At 32.2% G+C, this 6,723-nt stretch overlaps 1 long non-coding RNA gene across 1 annotated transcript; it reads left to right on the forward strand.

Moving 5' to 3' along the window:
• Window positions 1–2,035: 2,035 nt before the first annotated feature.
• On the forward strand, window positions 2,036–3,125 carry LOC116405010. The gene is made up of 2 exons (XR_004218063.1): window positions 2,036–2,437; window positions 2,986–3,125. It is a non-coding gene; the product is annotated as an uncharacterized LOC116405010 (long non-coding RNA).
• The last annotated feature ends 3,598 nt before the right edge of the window (window positions 3,126–6,723 follow it).

The raw sequence follows: 6,723 nt of genomic DNA on the forward strand, positions 1-6,723 counted from the left end.
AGTTCTACGATGTGAAGTATGTCCCACTAATAGTTTTGGATTTAATTTTATTTACAATTATAAATTTGTAGCTATATATTTGACTAACCTTAATTAAGGATGGCAAAGGGTTATTCCACCACATATACATATATGCTTTGGGAATATGCCCTATCTCAAGTTGGAGCTAGAGGGAGTAAAACAAAGGAAGGACAGCCATAGGTTTTATGATCCTTATGCCTTTGTTTCCCCAAGCTAGACCTATATATATATTCTAATAGATATTTAAGTGTAGCCTCTTGCTCAACAAAGTTGGGTCCTTTTCAATTCCAGGAATTTGAGAATATAATGTGAATGTGATTGTATTCTCTCAATCATATAAGTACAAAAACGTTTTCTAGCATTAATCAATAAATTCTTTTCCAATAATATATATATATATATATATATATATATATATATTATATATATATATATTTCTTGTACTAGTCTACTAAATAAAATGTTTATATTCTTGATATTTTAGCTGATTTAATTCTTTCCATTTACATTTAAAAGATTTTGGGATGAGTATGTATCCTTGTGGAAAATTGCATCATATGATTTAGAAAAAAATAGCTGATAGTGCCTTTTTTTTTTTTTTTGCCTATTTCAAATATGAAAAATATGACAAGTAATTAATAATATCATACAACTATTAGAGAGTTATCAAAATGCTATCAGATAGTTATTCGCTTTTAAATTGAAAAATTGCATAAAATGATAAAAAATATTTTAAAAAACAGTTCATTGCACCTATTTTTTGCATATTGCAAATATGACAAAATTAGTGATATCAAACGGTAATCATAGAGTTATCGACTTTTAAATTTGCTACTTTTAAAATTTTAAAAATATAGTGACATGGACACTACTATCATAACTTTTTTTGCTATTTTTTTTGAAAGAGTTTCTTTCAAACTTTCTACTTCTCCATTTTAGATAATGTATTAAAATGGACCTGACTGAACGTGGTAAAATATTCAATAAAACCCTATTGATAAAAAGAAAAAACCAATTAAATCAATCTAAACGGTGCATTTTTTGAGTTGACTTATCAACTCACAATGAATTTGAATTGAGTTAAAATAAATGAACATGATTAGTTCTTGGGTTAGGGTATGATGGGATTAGTTAGCTTTATATTTTTCTAAGGAACTTGTTTTTGCTGTTGTCTCAAAGTATAGTTTCAACTTCCATTTTTGTCATTACACGATCTTCCTACAAAATATCTGGCCATAATGTTTTTATTTGAAATTTTACTTCATTGAAGCATCAGCTTTTATTCCGAATGAGAGTTTATTTCTTTTCTTCAGATTCAATTATTTAAGAGAACTATGAGTTAGTTTTAGTCTTAGGGTTGTCACATTTGATTATTAATTAAGACAAGTATTCTACTCAATGGTTGCTTTTTTCTACATTGTGTGTTCTTATCCATTATTAATTAAAAGGGTTGTCACAGTTGATTATTAATTTAGGGTTGTCACATTGTGTTCTTATTTTAAATGTCAAGAGTATAGGTCCGTATCTACCAATTTGATTTATGAACTTAATCGATACATGATCCTTTTAAATTTGTATCTACTAAAGTGACTGATCTTTGAAAATATCTAGCTACTAAGTCTTTAATATTCAAAAGAATTAACGAATCGGTCAACAACATTATTAGTTTATTGAATATAAAATTGAGAGTTTAATAACCACCCAAGACACAGGCACTTCCAAATTTAAGAACTAAATAGAGTCTAACACAAATGACATAAAAATGGAGGGACTTAACTTTTATCAAACAAACCATCAGTTCAAAATTTACTTTTCCTGCAAAGGAGAAACAAAAACTCCAGTTAGAGATTCTAATTCTCTTTCCATTCCCAATTGTTATTTGTCTTTTGTACTAAAACTATAATTTGTGGTTTCAAATCACACAAATCATTAAGATTCTATTGCAAATGGCAAAAAGTATTCTCAACCTTTTTCCTTCCTATATAAAGAGTACCCACACCCTGGTCTTTAGCTCACACATATCGTTCTTTTCACCTTTCAAAATAATACTTCTTTTTTAGTCCTTTCTTTTTTCTCTAACCCTTTAATTATCATTACCTTTTATTTTCCCTTCACTTCAAACCCTTTTAAGGCTTCCTTTTTATTTTGTCAATGGCTTCCATGACTGCTCATGGACCAAGCACTACATGGACTATAAACCAAAACAAAGCATTTGAGAAAGCTTTGGCAGTTTATGATAAAGACACACCTGAGAGATGGCTGAATGTTGCGAAGGCCATTGGTGGGAAAACTGAAGAAGAAGTGAAAAGCCATTATCAACTTCTTGTGGAGGATGTTAAGCATATTGAGTCTGGTGAAATTCCTTTTCCTTATCGAAGATCTACGCGATCAAGTCATTAAGCATTGATGGAACAAGGTAATATACATTGTTAGATCACTCCTGAACTCAATTTTTTTTTATAAAACAAAACGATAAATATAAAAATAGAATTGAATATGAAAGTATAAAGGTGATGGTTTAAGATAAATTTAGCCTTTTGGAGTTAAATATTAATATTGAGTATGTTGTGAGGTTCCTTTCCCATATCCAAGCTCAAGATGATTGAGAAATAATATATGTATGGAAAGAGACGAAGTTGGGGTATACCAATTGGTCAATATTTAGTTAAAATTTGGGTTGGTTTGCATTAGTTGTATTTTCGAGAGCTTAAAAAGTGCTACATTCTAGAAAGTAATTCCATGCAAGTCCATAATTACGCTTTTATGGTATTATGCTTTGAAATTCTCTCTTTCTAATGTATTTTTCTCTCTAGAACGACGTTTTGACTTTATGATGTAAAAAGTTTGAACTTGTATATAATAATTATATGTAATATCAAATAATGAAGCATTTTATTGTTCATACACATTTATCATTAATTGATTATAACACAGTATCTCTTATATTTTCTTTGTTCTTACCAGGAAGATTGATTGAGCCAGCTCCTTCAGTGTTTGAAGAATAGAAGAAGCAAAAAGCATATTATGTTTGTCTTTTTGTGCCAATTTAAAGTGTAACTGTAATTTTTTTTAATGGAATAAATGATTATTTGCTTGCTGTTTAATTTCCCTTTTTCTCCTTTTTACTTAAATTTAACATATGTGTGCTGATCAGTTATTATTTTTGTGTTAAAATTAAATCAGTACAATTTTGGTTTTATAAGAACACAAGAAATAAAGGGGCATTTTTAAAAATAGCAAACTAAATCTAAATATTTATAAGTTATAACAAATTGTTGGATTCTATCGTTACACCATATCAGTAGTGATAAAATTTGCTATAGATTGTAAGTATTTTGTAAAATTTGTTGTTTTTGAAATCTTTTCTAATATATTGTTATTATTAGTTAACTTGGAAAAGGGGAAAGATAATTATATATTTATGTTATCATGTTCATTAAATAATGTCACTTCGTGAAACGTAATTTCATCTTCAACTCTACATTTTTCTTCACTATTCAACCGCCATCGTCTCATTGTTCCTCAGGTCACCATCCACCGTAGCGCAGTCATCGTCGGAGAACTCAACCCGCAACCGGCCGTCTCTCGATTACCAAAGATCTGGTCGGTGGTTGTCGAGCCGAACATTTCTTCTTGTCTTCTTAATCACTTGAAACCGGTCGCCCCTCCTCCGTCGAAATCGTTGTTGGTCGTAGCCTTCTCCTTCGTCGAAACCGTCACTGGTCGTAGCCTCCATTCGCACAGCGCTGCAGGCCATCGTCGCGTTTGACGGTCAAGGACAGGCGCCGAGTCGGTCTTCTGTTTGCGAGCCACGCGTCCAAGTCGTGTTAGTTCGAGTCGCGTTCCCTCCACCGAGCTGCGTGAGCCACGGTCTCTTGTGCGAGCCGTCACCGTTTTCCAAGCTGCACGCGTGCTTCTTCCTCCACGAGCCGCGCGCCCGAGCCAACTGCCCTGCCAAGCTGTCCTCTATTTTGGAGTCACTTTTGGTGAGTTCTTGCTTAGTTTTGATTGGGTTTGATACCCATTAATTATCTATTTTGTCCCAAATGAGTTAAGTTATGGATTTAAGTTGATTTATGTTTGCTCAAAGAATCCAATATAATTGGAGGAATTGAGGTTGTGAATTTTTTCATTTAAGGTTGTGTTGGATTTAACCTTAATCTTGGGGTAAGTTTGGATAAGCTTGGTTGCGTAGTTAAAACGGATTAACAAAATTATTAATTTTAATTTTTTTTTATGTTTTGGACTGAGTCTTGGGAGGAGTTGACTAGCAACCAGTGAATTATTATCTTTAGCAAATCTCCAGGTAAGATTTTCCTATTAGATCTTATTTTGGAAGTTGTTTGTATGTTTTGTATTATTCAATAGTGTAGCTAAGGGAGAAAAATATGACTATTTGACATGACCTTATAAAGGGTTACTTCGATAACCAAATTATGACTGATTTAAGTATAATTGAGGCATACCATGATTAAATATGCTATCTGTAACGCTCGAGATTAGGAGAGAGACATGAATGATCCAATATCCCATCTGAATTAGAGGGGTTCTGAGGACATAAAAGTAATGTTAAGAAAGACTTAAAAGAATTATAAGTTAATAGCTATATCAATAATGTGTGCCTTCCTTTTCGGTGGCTCAATTATAGGAACTTCAAAGTTAAGTCTGCCTAGCTTAAGGTACTTCTATGTTGGGTGACCTTATGAAAGGACTCGTGTTGGTTTGTAACTTTTACTCCAAATTCCAAATCTTGGTCTAAATCTTGGGCATGTGCGGCTAGTTTTGATGTGTTATTCAACGAGATAAACCGAGAGTCTAGATATGTGATGTGTCCCTACGGGACCACTGGATAGTGTGCATTCGGGAGCACAATAGTATGCAGTATAAATTTAGATAAGAATAACATATCTTGATCCATGAATAATCTTCTTGAGGAATTGTGTTCTCCCACTTATCTTCCTTTAGATCTTCTATTAACATTATCTATAATAAAGATAATCAATAATGGTCCAATAATAAGTGTCTTTATCAAAGACAATGTTCTATTTAACATCATTCATTTATGTATATACTAATCATAAGAACAAAACCTTGAGATACAATCAGAAACAATAAATAAATGAGCTCAAAGTTTCAAATAACATAATCTTGATTTCAATAATGGTATCTACCGATGTCCATACATTCTATATGATCATTGAACGTCTTTGGTGACAATCCTTTAGTTAGTGGATCCGTAATCATAAGTTTAGTGCTAATATGTTCAATTGACGCCCTTTGTTTCTGAACGTCTTCTTTAACGACAAAGTATTTTAATTCCATATGTTTAGCACCTTTGGAATACTTGTCGTTTTTTTAGAAGAAAACTGCTGCAAAATTATCACAATAAATTCTCAGCAGCTTGACAATACTGTCGACAATTCCAAGTCTTGAGATAAAGTTCTGCAACCATAAACCATGAATTGTAGACTCAAAGCATGCTACAAATTTAGCCTTCATAGTGGATGCAGCGATGATAGACTGCTTTGCACTTTTCCATAAAATTGGTCCTTTAGCTAATAGGAACAAATAGCCAAAAGTGGATTTTCGTGTATCCACACATCTGGTAAAATTTGAATCTAAATATTCAATCACCTCAAGATGATCAGATCTCTTGTAAGTAAGAATATAATCCTTTGTTCCTTGCAGATACCTTAAAACTTTCTTTGCAGCTTTCCAATGATCCATTCATGGATTACTTTGATACCTACCTAGCATGCCCATATCAAAACTGATGTCTGGTCTAGTGCAACTTTGTGCATACAATAAGCTTCCAACAATAGATACATAAGGAATGGTTTCCATATGATTTATTTCCAATTCATTTTTCGGACATTGCATGAGACTAAACTTATCTCTCTTCTGAATTGGAACTACGCTTGAAGAGCATTTATCCATTTTAAATTTCTCTAAAAATTTATTAATATATGCCCTTTGAGACAATCCTAACAATCCATTTGTTCGGTCATGGAATATTTCAATTTCAATCACGGAGGATGTCTCACCCACATCTTTCATTTCAAAGCTTTTAGAGAGAAATTATTTGGTTTGACACAACAACCCAAAGTCATTCGTAGCAGGCAAGATGTCATCAATTAACATATAGAACAAATAAACTTACTCCCACTTATCTTTAGGTATATACATTGATCAGCGATGTTTTCTTCAAACCCAAAAGATGTAATGGTATCATTAAACTTAAGATACCATTGTCTAGAAGCTTGTTTGAGTCCATATATTGACCTCTTTAATTTACACACCATGTGTTCATTTCCTTCAACCATAAAACCTTCTTCATCTAAATTCTCATTTAAAAAAGTTGTTTTCACATCCATTTGATGAAGCTCTAAATCATAATGAGCTACTAAAGCCATAATAATTTTCAATGAGTCAACTTTCGAGACAAGAGAAAAGGTCTCTTTGTAATCAATACCATTTTTTTGAGTATAACCTTTTGGAACAAGTCTTGTCTTGTATCATTCGATATTTCCATTTGAGTCACGTTTGGTCTTAAAGACCCATTTACACCTAACTCTTTTACTTTCTTTAGGCAATTTTACAAGATTATCTCATACTTCATTATCAGTCATAGATTTTAACTCTTCTTTCATGGCATCTAACCATTTTGCAGAATTATCTCCTTTAATGGCTTGTGAAAAAGAA

This window comes from Cucumis sativus, chromosome 7 (assembly GCF_000004075.3).
Source record: "Cucumis sativus cultivar 9930 chromosome 7, Cucumber_9930_V3, whole genome shotgun sequence".
NCBI lineage: Eukaryota > Viridiplantae > Streptophyta > Magnoliopsida > Cucurbitales > Cucurbitaceae > Cucumis > Cucumis sativus.